The sequence below is a fragment of the Antechinus flavipes genome, chromosome 2 (assembly GCF_016432865.1).
Source record: "Antechinus flavipes isolate AdamAnt ecotype Samford, QLD, Australia chromosome 2, AdamAnt_v2, whole genome shotgun sequence".
In the NCBI taxonomy this organism is placed as follows: Eukaryota; Metazoa; Chordata; class Mammalia; order Dasyuromorphia; family Dasyuridae; genus Antechinus; species Antechinus flavipes.
Window position 1 is genome coordinate 528,407,043 of NC_067399.1, and position 23,707 is coordinate 528,430,749.

General features: G+C 33.3%; 1 protein-coding gene across 1 annotated transcript in view; it reads right to left on the reverse strand.

Moving 5' to 3' along the window:
- RFX7 (regulatory factor X7) overlaps nt 1-23,707 on the reverse strand; it is a 165,793-nt gene that overhangs the window by 126,610 nt on the left and 15,476 nt on the right. The window lies entirely within an intron of this gene.

Sequence of the window (23,707 nt, forward strand, 5' to 3'; positions counted from 1 at the left end):
ATCCCCCAATATTATAAAAATATAAAAATCCTCAAGCAATATAAAAATATGAACAGTACTTACAAGAACTGCAAACTATTAACAATTATATGAAATGGAATATGAGAAAAACAAATCAGAATAACCTTGAGGTTTCACTCCACACTAAGAAAATATAAAAAAGAAGATTAGAATAATCAATTAGAGAGAATGTAGAAAGACATGTGCATCACTGGTGCAATTGTGAATCAATAAAACAATTTTGGAAAAGCAATTAGAAGTACATAAATAAAGTGATTAAAATGTCCATATCCTTTGATCCAGAGATTCCACTACTAATCTTCTGCCCCAAGGAGGTCACTGACAAGAATAAAGTTCCTATATATACCAAAACATATATATTTTAAGTTAAAAAGTTTTTGTACAAACAAAACTAATGTAAACAAGATTAGAAAGAAAGCAATAAACTGGGAGAACATTTTTACATTTAAAGGTTCTGATAAAGGCCTCATTTCCAAAATATCGAGAGAATTGACTTAAGTTTATAAGAATTCAAGCCATTCTCCAATTGATAAATGGTCAAAGGATGTGAACAGACAATTTTCAAATGAAGAAATTGAAACTATTTCTAGTCATATGAAAGGTGTTCCAAATCACTATTGATCAGAGAAATGCAAATTAAGAAAACTCTGAGGTATCACTACATACCTCTCAGATTGGCTAAAATGACAGGAAAAGATAATGACAAATGTTAGAGGGGATGTGGGAAACCTGGGACACTGATACAATATTGGTGGAACTGTGAACGAATCCAACCATTCTGGAGAGCAATTTGGAACTATGCCCAGAGTTATCAAACTCTGCATACCCTTTGACCCAGCAGTGTTTCTATTGGGCCAATATTCCAAAGAGAGCCTAAAGAAGGAAAGGGACCCATATGTGCAAAAATACTTGTGGCAGCCCTTTAGTAGTGGCAAGAAATTGGAATCTGAGTGGATGCCCATCAGTTGGGGAATGGCTGAATAAGTTATGGTATATGAATGTTATGGAATATTATTGTCCTTTGAGAAATGATTAGCAGGATGATTTCAGAGAGGCCTGGAGAGACTTACTGATGCTAAGTGAAATGAGCAGAACCAAGAAATCATTGTACACAGCAACAACAAGATTATACAATGATCAATTCAGATGGATGTGGCTCTTTTCAACTATTTGATGATTCAAACCAGTTCTAATTGTTCAGTAATGAAGACAGCCAGCTATACCCAGAGAGAGAACTATGGGAACTGAATGTGGACCACAACATAGCATTCTCACTCTCTCTATTGTTGTTTGCTTGCATTTTTGTTTTCCTTCTCAGTTTTTTTTTCTTTTAGATCTGTTTTTTCTTGTGCAGCAAGATAACTGCATGGATATATAAAAACATATATTGGATTTAACATATATTTTAACATGTATTGGAACACCTAGGGGAGGGGGGAAAGGGGAAGAAGAGGAAAAGTTGGAACAGAAGGTTTTGCAAGAGTCAGCGTTGAAAAATTACCTATGCATATGTTTTGTAAATAAATATAATAAAAAATGGAAAAACATATATATTTGTACAATGCTTTTCTTTTATTGGAAGCCAAAAAGTAAGAGAAAAATATATACCTATCAACTGAGGAATCACTAAACAAATTGTGAACCACAAATAAACACATTACTGTGCTATAAGAAATGGTGGATATGAACATCAAATTGTAAAAAGATTTACATGATCCAATGTAGAGTGAAATAAGCAGAAGAAAATAACAATGATTTTAACAAAGTAAATGAAAAAATACAACAAAAATCAAAGTTGCAAACTTGTAAAGAAGTATTTTGATTCCAAAATTATATATACACATGTATGTTTGCATGTATATGTGTGTATATACATATAAGCACGTATATGTATAAAGTGATCCACCCCCTCGTCACTCCTTTACAGAAGTGAGTGTCCACAGATATGGTATATAGTATATACTTTCAGACTTTTTCAATTTACTGATCAGTTTTGCTGAATTTATTTATTTTTTTCTTCTTTTTTTATATTGTTCTTTTAAAAATATTATTTGTTACATAGAATAGCTATATGGGAGCGTTAACAGGGAGGGATACTGGAAGAAATTTTTGTGATATAAAAAATGAAGACAGTAAAAAAAATTTTAAATAAAAGACAATTAACTTAAAAATACAATTAAAATTTTTTTGAAAAGAGCATTTTCAGTCAAATAATATGGTTAGGAAGTCAAACTGCAGAAAGTTTAAAAAAAAAAAGGAAAGGAAATAGAGGCACCAATTGTAAATGGCTTTCCCAAGGAGATTAGCCATCAAAGGGAGGCAAGAGATAGAGAGCTATATGGTAATGAGAAATGAATCGAATTAGGCTTTTTTCAAGAACAGAAGAAAAATTCAGATAAAGTAAGTTATCTGATACTCTGATCAGAAAAACTATTGATGCTTTCCAAGACATTGTGGCACCTAAGAGAACTAAAAACGGTACTATGATTTTGTTAGAAACTAAAACAACAGTTGCAAAAAGTTGTGTACCACTATGCTAATTTCATTTCTATCAAAACTGTGTTAAAAACTAAATCACTGAGAGGATATGTTGAACACACATAATGAAAGTTTCAACAAAATAAGATTTGGATCTAAAAGTTAGCCCCCAACATTTAGAATAAATTTTCAGCCTATAAATAAATAGGGGGGAGCATTATGATCACACAGGGCAATGATTCTTAACTTTAATAAAAAATAAAATTAAGATATATAGAAGATCTCAGAGGGAACTCTGGAAAGGCTCAAAGGCAGAACCAGACACATTTAGACAGACCACTCCTGGGTAAGTAGAAACCCTCATATCCATTGAATTAGTGCCCTGGGTTGAAGCGTGACAGACACTACCAAAGAAACCCAAGAAGTCCAGAGGCAATTTTCCACTGCTGATTACTCTTAGTAATGTTACTTAACACTAGGTATTTTTTTTCAAATTTTCATAACAGAAAAACATGAATGATGAGGGAAAAATGTTATTTCTCTAAATTTGGGATTAGAGTATTATAAAAATACCAGCCTAAAGTTCTTGGATGTCAGGGTTACCTGGTGCATGGAATTTGTTAAACTTTGACATCTTCACAAATTATATTTTATGGACAAATACTATATTATTATTTATGAGTTTCTATGAAACATTTATTTAAGAAGTTCAGTAAAACATTGTTTTTTCAGCTAAATTATTTTAAAGCAGCATTGGAGGAGTCAAGATGCACACCAATCCTCCAAATAAAGAGAACAAGCAAATGGGATCGCAGCTGACCAAGCCTTCTGCATTATATACACATTCATTACTATAATATAGCACTTAGCACAGTGCCTGGCACATAAGAGGCACTTTAAAATGTTTACTGACAACTATATAGATCATGGAATTGGCTTTTATTTTATTTGAACTCAAATAGACTATTATGCCTTCTCATGGGTCTTAAGCAAAATCAAGTAATTCTAGAGTCAGAGAAAAATAAGAAATTTCTTGCTCATTTTATATACATAGTATCAGTCACTTATGTAGACAAACGATGGATAGGCATTTCATATAATCTTAGATGAGTACTAGAAGGAAGTTGAGAAGCCATCTTGCTGCAAAGGAAAAAACTGAGACCCAAAAAATGAAATGAATGGCTCCAGATCACACAGATAGTAAATGTAAATAAAGCATTTATTTAGCACCTACTAAGTGACAGACATTGTATGAAGCAGATTACAAATACAAACAAGTAAGGTAACTTTGGCCCTCAAAATTCTTACATTTTAATGGGGGAAGACAAAACACATAAGATGAGGACACAACAAGAAGCAGGTTGGAGGCCACATTTCAAGGAAAATAAGGTAAAAGTTCGCCTATTACAGCCAGGAGATCCAGAGTCAGAGTCCAAAGTTCCAATGGGAGGGGTATGAGGATGATGGCCAAAGAACAGGCAACATGGTAGGGAGCCAAGATTCTAAATTAGGTCCTATGACTAAAAGTTCAGCCCTCTTTTCATGATCATGAAAACAGCTTTCATTACTGTATTGACTAAATGAAATCTCACCAATTGTGACTGTTAATATGAATAAAATCTAAGTAAAATTTAACTATTATGACCATGAAAATCTAGAACTTGCTAAGCAAACAATATAAAACAAAAGTACAAAATCTTCCCACAAGAGTAAATCCACAATGTAATAACTGACATTTATGTAATAGTTTAAGGTTTACCAAATACTTTTTAATTTATCTGAGACACTTACTAATTGTGTGACCATGGACCATCTTTTTCAATAACAAGAATATATGATTTTATCAATGGGGGTAGTATTCCACTAACTCAGATGACAATCCCACTACAATCCTTCAAGAATTGTTGTGGTCTTTTTTTCCATACTCAACACCCTGAAATTGACTGAAGAATGATGCTCTTTAAACCTAGGTAGGTGTTTCTCAAAACTTTCCTTAAAGACAGAAACTGTCATTTTTATCTTTACATCCCCAGCCCTTATCATGTAGTAGAAAAATTAATATATGCTCTAATACACCAGTGGTAAAACTTTCCAAAAGGCAATAGTCACAATGCCTCTCAGAAGGGCTTCAGAAAATGAAATATTTAACTATTATTCCTATTTTAAGAAAGCTTTGAGAGGAGACAATTCTGTTTTAATATGAATCTTTGCACCAGTCTGAGAGAGATTTTTTATAGGAAGTAATTCAACAAACATAATTATCAAACAATGCCAGACATTGTGCTAAGCATTAAGCATAGAAATTTTTAAAAAGAAAGAAATCTATACTCTAGGAGCTTACAATCTAATGGGAAAGACCACACCCATACAAAAAAGCAAATCAAAAAGTGGAGAATAGAATGTGGGTCACCAGAAAATATGATATTCCATAGTGGAAACCAAATAAAGCTGCTAATGAAAAATGGAGTTACCTGAAAAGATCAGAGTTATTTACAAAGGAAGGCTTTAAAAAGAATTTGTCTCTCTACTTCCCAATCCTCTAATTAGAGGGGAAAGGCAATTGAGGGAGTTAAGAAAATGTTGAGCATCAAAAGCTAGATTAAACAATATGGTAATGAAATTCTGATGATCAACTTCTGCTGGGGTGGGAGTAGGGATTGGGAGAGCATAATGTTCCATAAAGTTAAAAGCAAGCACAGCTACTGTTAGAAAACGGAGAATAAACCAGTAGCAGATACTGAGGAATGCTAAGAATAGTGCCTTTCCTAAGAGTTAGAATCAACCTTTTCAAAGTATTACCTCATCATTTTGTAATAAGTGAATTCCCAATAATTTATGTACACCTGTATTCAAAAATCAAATAAAATGTAACATTTATCCAATGACTAAGGGTCTTTAAAAATTATGGAATGTAAAAGTAATAGAATATTATTATGCTATTAAAAATAAATTTGAGTAATTCAAAGACATAAGAAAACATCAACTGATACAAAGTAAAGTAAACAGATTTGGGAAAATATATGTGACTAAAAATGAAAACAGAAAGAACAATAAAATGCATCTGTATATTGTATAATTATAATCACAAAGCTTGTGACCTGGAAAAAAGGCAGAAAATGTTGATAAGACAGAGAAGTATGGTGATGAACCACTGTATATGCTGTCAGGTATAATCACTATAGCAACTGGTTTGATTTTACTGAACTATTTGAGTTTTTACAAAAAATTTTTTTAAAAGTATAAAGTACTTCCCTTTTATTATGTGGACATTATATTTACTGCAAGAAGCAAAAAAAGGCCATTTTTATAAGTAAGACAGAAAAAAGCAGCTTGTGAGGAAGCAGACAGTTTTGAGAAGACCTGAGGGAAAGCAATCCCTCAGAGACGAGTACTTGGCTAGTATGCATTGTTTCCCGAGAGCAAATTTACATGTGACATTTTTACAATTTTTAGGCTGATAACTGGACAACCTTAAATCAAAAACTGTTTGGGGACTTTCAAATAATTTGATATTGACTATTTGGATAAAACTAGGACGGTACACACAAGAAGGTCCTAATGAGAAGCCAGACTAGAAGGCAATGATAAAAGTTCTACTTTATGGCTAGAAACTTGAAACTGAATGGATGCCCATCAATTGGAGAATGGCTGAATAAATTGTAGTATATGAATGTTATGGAATGTTATTGTTCTATAAGAAATGACCAACAGGATGATTTCAGAGAGGTCTGGCGAGACTTACATGAACTGATGCTGAGTGAAATGACCAGAACCAGGAGATCATTATACACAGCAACAACAATATTATACGATGATCAATTCTGATGGACATGACTCTCAACAATAAGATGATTCAAAGCAGCTCCAATTGTTCAGTAATGACGAGAACTATGTACACCCAGAAAGAGAACTATGGGAAATGAATGTGGAACCCAGTATAGCATTTTTATTCTTTTTGTTGTTGTTTGCTTGCATTTTGTTTTCTTTCTCAGATTTTTTTTTCCTTCTTGATCCAATTTTTCTTATGTAGCAAGATAACTATATAAATATGTATACATATACTGAATTTAACATATGTTTTAACATATTTAACATGTATTGAACTACCTGCCATCTGGGGAAGGGGGTGGCAAGAACAAGGGGAAAATTTGGAACAGAAGGTTTTACAAGGGTCAATGTTGAAAAATTACCTATGCATATGTTTTGTAAATAAAAAGCTAAAATAAATTTTTTTAAGTTCTACTTTACAACCATCAGATTAATGAAGATAATAGAAAAAGGAAAATAAGTGGATGTGTTAAGGGAAAATAGGCACATTAATGTATTACTGATAGAATTGTGAAGTGGTCCCATTCTTCTGAAAGCAATTTGGAATCATACTCCAAGTCTCTAAATTGTACATCCCTAACCTGGTAATATCACCATTATACCAATATGCCAGAGAAAGAGAATCTACATGTAAAAAAATTATTTACAACAGTAACAACTGAAAACCAAGGAGATGATAATCAAATGTGGAATGACTGAACAAATTATGGTATACAAATGTAATGGAATATCATTGCACTATAAAACGTAAAAAAAGAAATGATTTAGAAGAAAACCTTAGGAGATGTATAAGAAATAATACAGTTAGTTAAATGAGGCAAACTAGGAAAAAAAACTCTTACACTATAACAATTTGAGACAAATAACTCTGAAAGATTTAAGAACTCTGATAATTTCAATGATCAACCAGAAATCCAGGGGATCCATGATGAAGCATGCTATTTACTAAGTGTTTTCATTCAATTTTATTTTATTTTATTTTCAGTTCCAGATTTTCTTCTTTCTCTACCCTACCCATTGCGGAGGCATGAAATACAAAAACATTATAAAGTCATGCAAAACAAATTTCTACATTAGTCATGGTCTTAGGAAAGGAAAAAAAGAAAAAAGAAAACAAAATTACACTTCAATCAGTACTAAGTTCATTAGTTTTATACCTGGAGATGGATAGCATTATTCATTATTCATTATGAGTCCTTTGAAACTGTGATAGAATATTGTAATGATTAATTACTGAGTCTTTCATAGCTGATTATCTTTATAAAATTGCTTTTACTTTATAAATTTTTCTCCTGGTTCTGGTCACTTCACTTTGAATCGACTCTTACAAGTCTTTCAAAGTTTTTCTGAAACCATCCCCTTTGTCATTTTTTACAGCATAACAGTATTTTATCACTTTATATAACATATCTTGTTCAATCATTGCCCAATTAATGAGAAATTCCTGTTTCCAATTCTTTGCTACCATAATGAATTACGATAAATATTTTTGTATATATAGATCCCTTTTACTCACTTCTTTATGAAAGAAAGATAATGAGAATCAAAATGCAGGATGGTCAAATATAAATTTTTTTTGGGGGGGGAATATGAAAAAATGTCAATTTATACTTGCCTGATTCCTATTGCCTTTTTTCCTTCTTTTTAGAATCCCTAGCCCTCCTGTTCTTCACATTCTAACCCCCGTTAAAAAGAAAAACAAAGAAAATCAAAATCTTAGAACAATATGCACAGTCAAGAAAATGAAGTTTTCATATTAGTCATATCCCCCCCCCAAAAAATGGATAAAGTGAATAAAAGGGATGGTTTCAGAAAAACCTTGAAAAACTTAAATAAGTTGATTCAAAATGAAGTGAGCAGAACCAGGAGAAAAATTTATACATTAAAACATTTATACATTGTTGGTGGAATTGTGAACAGATCCAATCATTCTGGAGAGCAATTTGGAACTATGTTCAAAAGATTATCAAATTGTGCATACCCTTTGATCCAGCAGTGTTACTACTGGGCTTATATCCCAAAGGGATCTTAAAGGAGGGAAAAGGACCAACATGTGCAAAAATGTTTGTGGCAGCCCTCTTTGTAGTGGCAAGAACCTGGAAAGTGAGTGGATGCTAATCAGTTGGAAAATGGCTGAATAAGTTATGGTATATGAATGTAATGGAATATAATTGTTCTGTAAGAAATTATCAGCAGGATGATTTCAGAGAGGCTTGGAGAGACCTACAAGAACAGCTGCTAAATGAAATGTGCAGAACCAGGAGATCATTGTACATGGCAACAAGATTATATAACAATCAATTTTGATGGACATGGCTCTTTCTAACAATGAGATGATTCAGATCAGTTCCAATATTTTTGTGATAAAGAGAGCTATCTACACCCAGACGGAGAACTGTGGGAACAGAGTGTGGACCACAACATAGCATTTTCACTCTTTTTGTTGTTGTTTGCTTGCATTTTGTTTTCTTTCTCAGCTTTTTTTCTCCCCTTCTTGATCCAATTTTTCTCATGTAGCAAGATAATTCTATAAATATGTATACATATATTGGATTTAACTTATGTTTTTACATATTTAACATGTATTGGATTACCTACCATCTAGGGGAAGAGACAGGGGGAAAGAGGGGAAAATTTGGAACACAAGGTTTTACAAGGGTCAATGTTGAAAAATTACCCATGCATATGTTTTGTAAATAAAAAGCTTTAATTAAAAAAAAAAAAAGAAAACAACATCTGCATCCAGAGAGAGAACTATGAATACTAAATGTAAATCAACACATGCTATGTTCATTTTTTCTTTTTCTTTCTTTTTCTCATGTTTTTTCCTTTTTGTTCTGATTTTTCTCTCCCAACATGATTCATAATGAAATGGGTTAAAAAAAAAAAAAGAATATACATGTATAACTAGAAAAAAAGGGGAAAAAAAGAACATTTTTCTCCACTATCTAACGTCCATTTCGGTCTCTAACATGCCTGTCTGTCAACATTAAAATCTGAATATTTTCGTGTTGCATTTTGGCCAGTAGAAAATCTCAATATCCCTACATATGTTTTTAAAGCCATATTCTACCCATTATCTAAAGACAGTATCTTTATATTCTATCTTCCAAGTAACTGACCAGAACTGCTCTAGTTTTGCACCAATTAAGTTCAATCTCTTTCCTTTTTAAGGAATCAGGACATTTGTCCTTATATAGTCTTGAAGTTTATGGGTATTTCTATGATATGACTCTGTAAATATTACTAAAAATGACTCCTCAATCAAATTACCACTGCTTTTAATACTTGAGGATAAAGTGTATATGAGTCAAGCAACAAGTTAATTAAGGGAACAGAGGCATTACTTTTATCTCCTTCTTATCTTGGGTATCAACTCCTTATTAGCCTTTTTTTTTCTAGTAGAGAAACATAGTAAAATAAAAGTTGATCAGCTCACCTTTGTCACCTTTTATCATCAATTATTACCTTCCCATCAATCCTTAATATTCATTTCACTTCTTTGATCTTATTTTTTCCCTTATAATTTGAAAACCTGTTTTTGTTATTCTTAACTTTCTCCAACAAACTTAATTCATTAGAGCTTTAACACTGCCTAACACAATCCTTACAGGTCACATAATACAATTCATTTAACCATTGCCCAATCAATGGGCATCTACTCTGTTTCCAATTCTTTACTACTACAGAATGTGCAGCTTTAAGTATTTTGAAAAATATGAAACCTTTCTTTCTAACTCTGACCTCTTTACAATGTGTGCCTAAGAGTAGCTTATGGGTTAAAGAGAATGGACATTTTAGTTATTTGGTTTGTATAATTTCAAGCTAATTTCGAAAACTGTTGTATCACTTCGTGTAACGTTTTATGACTGTGTCTTTCTATTTTCTCTCTAATGACTATTCTTTTGTCATCTTTAATAACTTGCTGTGTGTGAGCTGAACCTTCAACAGTGTCAATGGTTTATGGCAATCTTTCATATATTGGTTAGTATTTTACAATTCTTCTTTTGAGAAATGGATGTTTTTATACTCTATGACCACAAGTGAACATTGGAGACATGTCTCTTGGTATATTCAGTTCCCTTTATCATAGATATTCAGTGCATTAATTTCTTTCCCAATCTGTTCCTTTCTTGTCTTCGTTTCAGTGATTTTGTTTGTACAATTGCTTTTCAACTTCACGTGACAAAAATTATTCATTTTATTTTTTATGGTCATGTCTATACATGGTTTGTACACCTATTCCTTGTAATCCATATTGGTCTCTTCATTCTTGAGTGTCTCCCATCTTTGCTGGGGTGTTGCTATAGAATTACACTTCATGAGATTCTATTTATCCTTCCTTTAAAATTCTGAAATCTAGTTTTTTTTTTAAGGTGAATAGACCTGGCTTCCCTCTGTATCACAAATGCAAATTTGTGATATCACAAATACAAAATTAGTCACTGCTGAAAGGGCTCTCCATAATTTTTACTCCAGTTAACAATTCTTCCCTATTCATGAGAATATGATCCAGAAAATAATTCCCAATTTTGATTCCTTCACCCCCCCCCCTTTTTTTTTGCTGAGGCAATTGAGATTAAGTGACTTAGTGCCCAGAGTTGCACAGCCAGGACATGCTAAGTATCTGAGATCAGGTTTGAAGTCAGCCCTGACTTCAGGGCTGGTGCTCTATTCACTGCACCATCTAGCTGCCTCTCCTTCACCTTTTGAAGGATGAAACTGTCATTAAAGGAAATAAATAAGTTATTACTTCTTGAAAGTTATTACCATTTTGGCAGAGAGAATTCTAGCAAATGTCTGGATAACCGAAGTGCTTCACCCTTATCACTATTTATTATGTTTCTTAAAATTCCTCATCTTTCTAACAAAGTACTCTAGGTATATTCTCATAACAGAATTGTTTGTTTCTCTATCTAGTGATCTCCACCTAACTGCTCTCCACCATGTTCTTTCCCAGGGGTTCCTGAATCAGAAAATATACCTATGTCCTCAAATGTATTAATGCACAGAGAACAGTTAACAAAAATGAGCTTAAAATTGTCACACAAAAGAAAAAAATACAATCTCAAGCATATGACTGAGAACTGGTAGGATGGAACACATGACCAGGGTTTAATATATGAAAAGGCTATCTCATTCAAAACAAAACAAAACAAAATAAAATCTATTAAGACAGAATAAGTATACTTTATGTCAAAAATGTGGAAATTCATTTCCAAACTCACAAAATTAAGTCCATGATACTCACTGAAGAATATCTGAAGGAAAAGAATAAAATAAAAATTATATTCCTGTAGAATATTACTGTCTACCAATGAACTAAAAGTATAAGTACAATATTTGCCTTATGAGGGGAACTTCATATAGTCAAGTATTTTTTGAAATTCTACTTCTGCTTTAAAAAAGGAGGAGGGCACTGGAGTGTTTTCTGATATTTTACTTCTAATGTAGCTGAACTGTTACTGTGGATTTAATTTTGTCCAACAAACAAAAATGGGATGATGTAAAAATGACAGGAATCTCAGAAAGAAAGGACCTCAAAATTCCTAACAGTGAAGGAAAGCAAATCTGGACACTGTCAGATAGATACTGTAGACATAAGGAAAATGCCCCCTCAAAAAATAAGTAAATAAATTTAGATAAAATACCCACCCAAATAAGTAAATAAATTTAGAGTCAAATTTAAGAAATTTTGAGCACAGAGAAAAGTTTATAAGATTAAAAATTAATATGAACTGAAAGATCCCAATTAAAAAAAAAGAGGTATGTAAAAGCAATTTGAAATCACAATTTCTCAAATAAAATAGCCTAATTTCTTCTTTGTTTTTAATCCTAGACCCAGCTTATTTCCCATCTGTAGTAGCTATCCTAGACACAGATCTATCTATAGATATATAAATATACATATATGTGTGTGTATGTGTATATATATATAAAGAGAGAGAGAGATCATGAGATCATGAAATCACTATAGATATAGATATGAACTATTTTAATGGGCTGCTCTTCCAGTCATTCTGTTAAAGTTTAAGCAATCTGCTTTTCAACAATTTTGTTTCTATGTGGCAGATTAATGTAGCCTAATTCATATTACCACAAATTTCACTGAAACCTCTAATGTACTTGGATTCTGTGCATTGAGTATAGTCTTATAGGTAACTGTAAACATTTGAAAAATCTCACAATCAAGAAACAATTTTTTTTTTGTTTGGCCTTTATATAGCACATCTTCTAAAACATTCACAAATGCCTCTAGCATATATAAACTACTGGGTAGGTATTTTGCTTATTGTCAATACACAGCAAATTAACAAAGTTACCTTTCAAGTTCCATTTATCAAAAGTTTTATATAATTCTATTGTTTGTGAGAAAGAAACCTTGTCTAAAAAAAGCCTTCATAATTATGTTTTATTTTAGGGCAACCCCAGTTTCAATAATCTATGTCACAAATATTTAGGTATGATATTGTTGCTATTGTATTTTTAAGAGAGAGAATAAAATCTTAGAAAGTTATAGCTAATTGTCATCAATAAATCAGTACTTATCTAGTGCCTACTATCTGTCAGGCAGTAGTGCAAGTTCTAGTGATAGGAATATAAAGAATGAAACATTTCTTATTCCCAAATAGTTTATATTTCAATAGTATATTCCAATGTTATATTTCAATAATACAAAATATATTTTAATTAATACAAGGATGACCCAAAGGTCTTAATGAGTTTTCAATCATAATTTTACAAACAAAAATATAAACAACAAAGTTAATCAAAACAAAAGTGCTAAAGATAAGAGAGTGAGTATGTATGCAAGGTATGTGGGATGGCAAATGCTAAGGTACAAAGCAAGAAATCAGTTTGGCTATATGTCAAAACAAGAGTGGTGAGTATTAGCCAAAAAAGCTGGAAAGATAGGTTGGAGACATGCTCTCAGGGTTTTTATATTTTATCCTAAAGGCACTAGGAAACCACTAGATTGACAAAATAGGAAATGACAGAATTGACAAAAATAGGAACATGATCAGTTGTGTGCTTAAGGAAAATTACTTTAGAAGTAATGTGTAAACTGATCTGGAGTGGTGGAAGACTTGAGGTAAAGAGACCAATTAGGAAGCTGTTGCGATAATCTAGGGAGAATTAATTAACCATCATAGTTAAGAAAGACTGTGAGGTAGAAATTAAGAGCTTAAGAGAATTTATTTTCTAAGAGACAGAATTAACTGTCCCAGAGAAAGAGTCTGGAGAGAAACTTTGAGAAAACTGAGTTTTTAACTCATTCTATAGAAAAGACATCCTAAGAAAATAAACTAAGAAAACCGATTAGCTGTTGGACTATGATCATTGTTTATTAAGGAATCAGTCACCGCAGCCATTGCTAGAAGTGAAACTGCTTCTGACTTTTCTCACAGATGATACACTGTTGAAATATGTGTATATTTGCACTATCTGTTACTGTTCATAAAGTATATAGCTAGTAACACTGATATTTCTCTAAGCCTATGAAACCAGGATATGATACTTAAAAAAAGAGATAAAGCATATGGGGAAAAAGTTTACTCTGGTTTTTATAAATAGGGTGGAGGCTCAGAGTTCATTAAGGAGCAAGTTTCCGTATTTGTGGTAATCTATGCAAAATATCAACCCTTGATTCTCTTTGAAACCAACATGAAGCCAGATCACATTCCAAAAAGATGGAAGACTAGACAACACTGTGACTTCTCAAACCCTTCCAAAATAGGAATTATACACTAGAGAAAAGGAAGTTCAGCTATCACTAGGATCTAGAATACTAAAAACTCAAGAAAGGTAAAAAACTCAATGAATTTACAGAAAGCTAATAATCCTTAATCCCTAATTCATGTGCTCCCTCCTCTCCCCACTCGCATAACCCTGGCAGCAGAGCTGCACAAACCAACCCATGCCCTCTCTTGCAAAAGAATTCTGCACCAGATCTCGCTCCCTTCCTCTCAATCTCATTGAGATCCAAAAGGTAGAGAAGTATGTACAGACTGTGAAAGCAGCATGGCTGTGGTCCCTGGTGCTGAAGCAGAAAAACGACAAACAGAGAGAACAAAGAGCAGAGCATGTGTGTCTGAAATTGTGTGGCATTGCCCTAAGCTTGAGGCAAAGAGCTGAACATCTGGCTGGAAGCAGTTTGGTCCTCCAAAAGTAAATCGGGGCAGAGACTAAAGTTGATGAACTGTGAACTGCCAATGAAGAAGAGCCCGAAAGGCCCAAGGGAAACCACCATCTAAGGGAAGGGAGTCAATAAAAAAGTAAGCAACAGGAAAATAAGGAAATAAAACTGAAAAAGTAGTACCCAGGAGGTAAAAAAACTCACAGGCCTTGAGTATAAAGCAAATAAACTAATAAAAAAGATATTAATAACAAAAGAGAAAATGGCCTCCTCAAAAAGGTTCAATGAATTTGCAAGATAGAAAAATGAATGAATGGCTGATGAGGAAAAGGACCCAGTAGATTCTTTAGATTTGGAAACTACCTATAGCAGGATATTCAGGAATGGTTTAAAAAGAGAAATAAGAATTCTGAAAGCAGAAGTTATGTCCTACAAAGCAGAAATAATTGGCAGAATAGGAAAACTTGAATCTATGGACAGCAATTCTCATCAAACAAACAAAACAGAGAATGACTGGGAATTTAAATACACCAAAGTGAAGGTCAATTTAGATGAAGAAAAGCAAAAATAAGTAATATTAAAAGGAAATATGATGTCTGTAGAGGTCAGGAACACTGAAAAGATACACTTAAGGGTCAGTATGAGTGATTTAATCCTAAAACAAAGTGTTAACTCAGTGGAATTGATGAAATAATGGTTATCTAGTTTACATATACTTAGTACTTAGCATGGTGATGTAATATTTCTACAGTTGATGTAATTTTAATAGGGTATTTAAACTCAGGATAAAGTCAGTCCCAGAGATTCCATCTTTGATCAGCCTCGTGGTGACTCTCCTGCCTCCTGCACTTTGGGAGAGACTGGGAGAAAGGAGAACCACCACGAGGCTGATCAAAGACAGAAGCTCCTCTTCCAGTCCTTGTTAGTCTGTATATACTCTATTACAAGTACATCATCATAGGTGTCAATCTTGTAGAATAGGTGTCAACTTGTAGAACTATACTAAGTACTAAGTACATGTAAACTAGAGAATCATAATCTTAATTCCACTGAGTTAACATCTTGTTTTAGGATTAAATCAATTATACTGAACTAGAGAACTATTAATCACCATGCTAAACTAGATAATCATTGTCTTATCAATTCCACTAAGTTAACACCTTTTTCCAGAGTTCTGGTCCATTACAGGTCTCCACACAAATAAAACATATTTTTCTCAAAGACAGAAGGTGTAATGACAATATAAAGATTACAGAACTCCCAAAGAAAAATCCCATCAAAAAACTTCAATACCACAATGGAAGAAATGCTGCAAAAGAATTACCCAGAAGCTGTACATATAGAAAACAAAATGTCCATCAGAAGAACCCAAAGATCACTTAAAAAAGGAAAAAAAAACCCACAAGGCTATAAACTTTAAGACATCTATTAGTTAAATTTAATACTCCCATTGAAGAACAACAAAGACTTCTGCACATCCAAATTCTTCTTCTGCACAAAAATTTCAAAGGGGAATGAAACCGTGTGTTCTGAAGAGTATTAGAGTTCATGATGTAGTGCATGGTGACCCATACTACAAATCTCTGACTAACCATAAATGAAAAAAAAAGACATCCAATAAAAAGAAGCATTTGAAACATTCTAAGAAAGAAAAGGAGACATAGAGACTGTTTCTCAAAAACCCCAAGGACAATGGCAAAATTAAGAATAATAATAACAGAGAGACCATTAAGAGAATTCTTTCTAAGTCTACACAAGGAAATAAGGAAGAAAGCAGACCAAACAAAAGTGAAAATTAGAGAAACAGGTGTTAAAATATCATGGATCAAACATAATGACATTCCAACTATAAGTGAATCAATGTTTTTGGGAGACTAAATTATAAGAAAAAGGATACTTTCCCCAGGAAAGAACATAAAAGGGATGAGGGATGAAGAAGAAAGGATGATGTATTCTAATTAAGTCAAAGGCCAACAGTGAAAAGTAGTAGTTTCTCAGAAAGAAGCTACCATACCAACAGGAGAATGGACAAGGAGACAAGGAGAGAGAGGAATAATAGGAAGAATACTACTTAAAAACCACCCTATATATGAAAAGAGATATTCTAAAGTGGGAGAAGAGAACCTTACAATGAGTATGATCCACATATATTTGGTGTTATTAGAGACTAGATAGGCATGAATCCAAGGAAGAGATTTCAAGATCAATGTTAAGGGGAAGTGGAAAATTAGGCAGAGAAGGACAAACAGTCAACAAGGAACTGCACAATCAGAAACATAAAATTTGCACCATGGAGCTATATCCTCTTTATCACCTGAAAAAAAATTGGTATTTTTAAGAATGAGACACAACAAAAGGTAAAAAGGAGCTCAGGGACACCTGAGGCAACAAAAAAAATTATTTAAAGTTAGAAGGGCAACCAAAATTAATACCACAAAAAATTTAATTTCATGAACATTATAGAAAATAAAGAAGGCCTACATAAGTATAAGGGACATGAATCAAAGAATTAAAAAAAACCACAATAAACAGAAGGAAAGATAAACAATGAAGAGAATGAGGTAAAGAATTTTTTTAAAGGCAAAGAAAATGAAATTTTAAAAACTAACAACACAGGTTGAAGGGGAGAACAAAATTTACTCTTGATTACATAAGTGAAATGAAAAGAGGAAAAGAATTAAATAATTATATAAAAAGATAGAAAATGGAACTAATAAGCAAAACTCTAAAACCAAGCAAAGAGGTTAAAAAAAATGGGAAGGGAGAAGAGTAGAAGGTGGAAAGAAGAGAGTCAATGGGAACAGAGCTTGTCTTAAAAGAGATTTAACTAAAATAACTAAAGAGTCATAGTACTTTATTTAGGTGGGTGGAAGTGGGAGGGGAAAGAAGAACAGGAATCCCATTTTAGGAGGAAAAAAACAACCTCAATATTGGAGGTAAACAGGAAAATATTACCCCACCTCTCATAACTTTAAATGTGAATGGACTAAACAATCCAATAAAATTTCAAAAAGTGAAACGGAATAAAAATGTAAAATTCTGAAATATGTTGTTTACTTAGAAAAACACCTAAAAAAATAAATATGTACACAGAATAAAATGAGAAAATCGAAAAAGAAAAAGAAAAAACATTTGCAATGCAACAAGTGAATCTAAAAAATCAGGAGTTGTAATCATGCCAACAGACAAAGCAAAAGCAAACATTCAAAACCTAAAAAGGGAATAAACCACAAAACTACATTATGCTGAGAGGAACTATGAACAATTAACAAATACTGCTATTAAAAATATATGTTCCAAATACCTTAGCATCCAAATTCAAAAAGGAATGTTAAACTATAAGAAAACAGAGACAGTAACAAAATAATGATAGGAGACTTCAATGTCCCTCTCTCAGTTTGGGATAAAGGAAAAAAAAATAAAAATAAAAATAAAAAAAGAAGAAGAAAGAAAGATAAATAAAAAAGAAAATAAAGAACTGAATAAATTGCTGGAGAAACCAGAGCAATAAAATTAATAGTGTCTTCTAAATGGAACTACAAAGAATATACATATTTCTCAGTACTACATGGAATTTTCACAAAAATTGACTGGATATTAGTGGATAGAGAAACCAATGTAAAAAAGCAGAAAATCTTATGGATTCCAACATGATAAAAACAGTAAACAGTTCAAAGACTACAAACAAAAGACAGAAATTGAAATGAAGATTTAACAATGAAATCCTAGATAATGAGTGGTTTAAAAACAAAACAAAACATGGGAACAATAATTGTGAAACCAAGGTGAGAAAATAAAGTAATGAATCACATAGTGAGCTAGGCTGAGATTGGGGAGAGATTAATGTATTTGTCTCTAAGAGCAAGAAAAAGATATGATTCAATATTTTTATACTATCACTATAGATACCAATATTCCTGGTCATAGGATTGGTAACTCTGTGATTAATACATGTAAGGTCTCATTCACAACTTTTTGACATGTCAAATGCCTCTTAAATATCAAGGAAACATAAAGATATAAGAAAGTATAGAAAACTTGAAATCAAGACCCAAGTTTAAATACCATCTCTGACTACTTATCAAGCTAGATGATCATTAGTAGAATATTTAATCTTATTGCACTCCAATTTCCTCATCTGTGAAATCAGAATAATTATGCTACCTAATTCATAAGATTTTTGTGAATCTATTAATTTGAAAATCAATTTGAAAATGTCATATGGGAGCTGTAATCATTACATTTCTCATTTGTGTAATGTATGTAAAGAAAAATACTATAGTATATTATAGAAAGCAGCCTTCAAAATTTTGATAATTCACTCCTTATGCTTTTGTCCAAAATATCTTAAACAAAGACTATTATTATAAATATTTTATAGATATGGGAAAACAGGTATAAATAACTGTTAATGTCTTTATCTTTGCTCTTTGTTTTTAATAAAAGAATAATATGATTTTTTCCATTTTTTTAGAATCTTCTTCCTAACCTAATATGAGGTTGGTCTTCAATTGCTTTTCAAATTACATTGCCTTAAGCATGGATGACTTATTTATATAGATAATTTATATAGATTATATAAAAACAATTTATATAGATTGTTTAATAACCACTGAGTCTTACCATCAGGCCCCCTTTGTATGATTAGAAAAGCACAAGGATGTCAAAAATGACTGCAGAGCATTTTGGTTTTGTTTACTTCCTATGACTCATGCAACCTCCTGGAAATAAAATGTCATTGGGCCCATTCTAAAAACCTTTTGTAGCTAAGTAAAATGTCATACCTTGACCTATGTTACCAAACTCTTTAATCAATCAATAAACATATATTAAGAAGTGTGCTAAGTGCTGGGCATATAAAAATAGGCAAAGATGGGCCCTACTTTCAAGGAGCTCAAATCTATTGAGGGAGACAAGACACAAACAAAATCTATAAAGCTATAAACAGGATAAATAAGAAGTTAATTAAGGGGGAAGGCATTAGAATTAAAAGAGGAAAGACTTCCTGTGGAAGATGGAATTTTATTTAGAACTTAAAGGAAGCCAGGGAAGGCAACTGGCAGAGATAAGAAAGAGCATTCCAGGCATGGGAGACTATAGTGTTCTGGTTGAGTTTCTGGAGGTCTTGGGGCAGCCTTCATTTCAATAGAGTAATCACCACAAGAATAGCCAGATATTAAAGTCCAAATTCTTTATTATCTCCTTCAAAGTCTTGTCTCCTCGCCTGGAGCCAGAATGAGGTCCTCCAGAATGTGTCTTGGTTTTTCTGTGGGGGAGCAAAAGGACCACCACCATGGTCTCTCTCTTGAAGTCTGTCTCACTCGGAAAGCTTATGCTCCAGCCTCCAATCTTCTGTCTTCTCCGAGTCTGTCTCCAAGCCCTTCCCAGTCTGAACCATTTCTCAGGAGAGCCACCAAGAGCCTGACCAAAGATGGAATATCTGTCTGTCTGTCTGTGTCTTTGTGTGTCTCTCTCTGTCCTTATTGGCTTTTTATATACTCTATTATAATTACATCATCATAGGTATGAATCTTGTAGAACTATATTAAATACTAAGTTCATATACTGAATGAGAGAACTATTGATCACCATGCTAAATTAAATAAACATTGTCTTATCAATTCCACTGACTTAACACCTTGTAAGAATCCTTGTTGAGTACAGAGTTCTGACCCATAATGGGACAATCAGAAAAAATGTCCAGAGGTGAAAAAAGGGAGTGCTTTGTTTGTGGGACTAAAAGGAGACCAGGGTCACTGGATCAAAGAGTACATGATCAGAAAAAAGGTACAAGAAGACTGAAAAGGTGGAAGGGGGACTAAGTTATGGAGTTTTTTTTTTTAACTTTTTATTGACAGAACCCATGCCAGGGTAATTTTTTACAGCATTATCCCTTGCACTCACTTCTGTTCCGATTTTTCCCCTCTCTCCTTCTACCCCCTCCCCCAGATGGCAAGCAGTCCTTTATATATTTAATAGGTTACAGTATATCCTAGATACAATATATGTGTGCAGAACCAAACAGTTCTCTTGTTGCACAGGGAGAATTGGATTCAGAAGGTATAAATAACCCGAGAAGAAAAACAGAAATGTAAGCAGTTTATATTCATTTCCCAATGTTCTTTCTTTGAGTGTAGCTACTTTTGTCCATCCTTGATCAACTGAAACTGAATTAGCTCTCTTTAGCGAAGAGATCCACTTCCATCAGAATACATCCTCAAACAGTATTGTTGTTGAGGTATATAATGATCTCCTGGTTCTGCTCATTTCACTTAGCATCAGTTCATGTAAGTCTCGCCAGTTATGGAGAGTTTTTTAATACCAAACGGAGAATCTATATTTGATTCCAAAGGTAACAGGGAGCCACTGGACTTTATTTAGTAGGAGGATAACATGATTGAACCTATGTTTTAGGTGGCTAAATAGAACGTAATTTAAAGAAGGAAGAGACTTGAAGCAAGCAAATCACTGGCAGGGGCATGTGGTAATGAGGCTCAGCACTAGAATGGAGACAATGTCGAGAGGATAAAGAAAGGCCTATACCAAAAGTTTTATAAATGTGACACTGACAGGCCTGAGCAACAGATTGGATAGGGGGTCACCCACATTAGTAAGGAATTGAGATGACACCTAGGTTGTAAGCCGAAGGCACTGGGGAAATGATGCTGTCCTCTACAGTAATAGGGAAAGCAGAAAGTAGGGAAAGTTTAGGGAGAAAGATGGTTATAGATATGTTGAATTTAAGATGTCTACCATACATCATATTTGAGATGTCTGAAAGGCATTTAGAAATATGAGATTGGGGGAGGAGGGTCATCAGATATAATGTTCTTTGGTTTGGGTTTTCCTGAGGGTCTCTGAGAGGCAGCCTTCATTTCAGTTCAGTAATCATCACAAGCGTAGCCAGGGGTTAAAGTCCAAATCCTTTATTATCTCTTTTAAAGTCTCGCCTCCTTTCCTGGGGCTGGGCAACTTTCTTAGAGTCCTTCTGGAGTCTTGTTTTCGGTAGAGAAACTAAAGAAAAAAGCCTGCCACCAATGTGGTGTGAGGTGGGATGAATGAATCTAAGTCCAAGGATTTGTGTGCTTCAGCCTCCAGTCCGCTGGTCTTCTCTAGCTCTCTCTCAATCTGGCCAAGTTTGACTGAGCTTATATGCTCTTTTATCATAGGTGTGAATCTTGTAGAACTATATTAAGTACTAAGTACATGTACTGAATTAGAGAACTATTAAGCACCATGCTAAACTAGATAACCATTGTCTCATCATTGCCACTTAGTTAGTACCTTGTAAGAATCCTTGTTTCAAGTTCAGAGTTCTGGCCCATAACAATCAGAGAGACTGAGGCCGGAAAGGTAGATTTGAGAAGTCAGCATAAAGATGATAATTAAAATCCATGGGAACTAATGAGATCACCAAGTGAAATATTGCAGAAAAAGAAGTAAAGAAGGCCCAGAATAGAACTCTGGGGGACATCTATAATTGGAAGGCAAAATTTGGATAAGGACCCAGCAAAGAAGACTGAGAAGAAGCTGTCAGATGGTGGAAGGAGAATCAAGAAAGAGTGGTACCCTAAAAATCTAACAGGAAGAAAGTATCAAGGAGAAAAGCAACTAGATTTGGCACATGAGAAACCAATATGAACTTTGAAGACAGGAAATCTGCCCAAATGATGAACTTCAAAGTCAGATTGTAAAGGGTTAAAAAGTGAATGAGAGAAGAGAGAGCACTGACACAATTACAGAAGCCTTTTCAAGGAGATTAGTCATGAGGCAGAAGAGATGCAGAACAGTAGCATGGAAGGAAGAAGCAGGTGAGGGATTTCTCAGGATGGAAGAAATATGGGCATGTGTTTAGACAGTAGGGAATGAACCATTAAACAGAGAAGAATTGGAAACAGGCAACAGAATAGAGATAGCAAAAGGGACAATCTGTTGGAGCGAAGAGAATGAAATGGATTTATTTGAGCAAATAGAGCAACCAAGGTGCTACTCTTGATAAAGAGTAAGGTCACCTCATCATGTCAGACAAGGCAAAGGAAGAGAGAGTATGGAAGGGATATGAATGATAATTGAAGAGAACACTCTTAATGAATGGCCTTGATTTTTTTCTGTAAAATGAGGTTCTTAGATAAGAAAGTAGAGGAAGGGGGAACACAGGAAGCTTTAGGAGAGAAAGGCTTGGAAAAGTCACTATGGAACAAGCAATGAGTTGATAAGACAGGTATAGAAAAACTGCCTAATAGCAGTAAGGGTCGAATTGAGGTTGTCTAGTATAAATTTATAATGGACTTAGAACAGTTGTAGGATTGTTTTCCATCTTAATTCAGCAGGATGTGTATAAGAGTGAAGGTGAAGAAGGGGAGTAATCCGGTGCTAAATATTGCAGGGCTAAATGGGCAAAATGAGGCTAAGCATTCAAGAGTGAAGAATGGTATAGAACTTAAATGATATTAGGTATGATTCTGGTCAAGTCACTTAAACTTTCAGTGCCTCAGCTGCCTTCCTTATCAGTAAAATCAGATTGAAGTTGATATCCTGTAAAGTCTCTTTCATTCCAAATTAGGAGAACTAAATCTAGTATTCAAGATTATAGATTTATGATTCCATGTAGTACTTTGGTGGAAGTTTATCAGTTACATTAGAAAAACAGGTAGAACAAGGAAGAGATGGACATGCTTCTTAAGGAAGGTAATAAAATACTAACAGATGACAGAAAAAAAAAAGAGAAGTATTCAACTCCCATTTGGGGCTTCTTTTTTATTAAAAAGAGAACAATTTTCAATTTAAATTAGAATGATAATAGAACAAATATTGACAAGAGAGAAGATTAAAGAGAGATTAGGCAGTAATCTTTAAAGAACCATGTAGAAAGTATTTAATTACTGGCAATAGAAAAAATGTTACCTTCATTTTGAAAAACAGAAAAACTTATTTTTTGAAAGAACAGTACAATATTGCTTAGAGGTAATACCAGCAAAATTCAAAAACATAATCTTAAACAAATGGTCTGTGATCACTTTCTTAAAAGCAGTAAAGAAAAGGTAAGAGTCTATGTGTGTAGAATATTGCCCATATTGTTGGTTATGGTCAATATGTTAACTAATTTTGTTAAACTGGTTTTTTTTCTTTTTCCTTTTTAAATATTCATTATGAAGAATGGCCCACTTGACAGGGAAGGATAAATTTAGAGATAAATGTGATATTTTAAAAGGTACCTATAAAAACAGTATTTTTGAAATATTT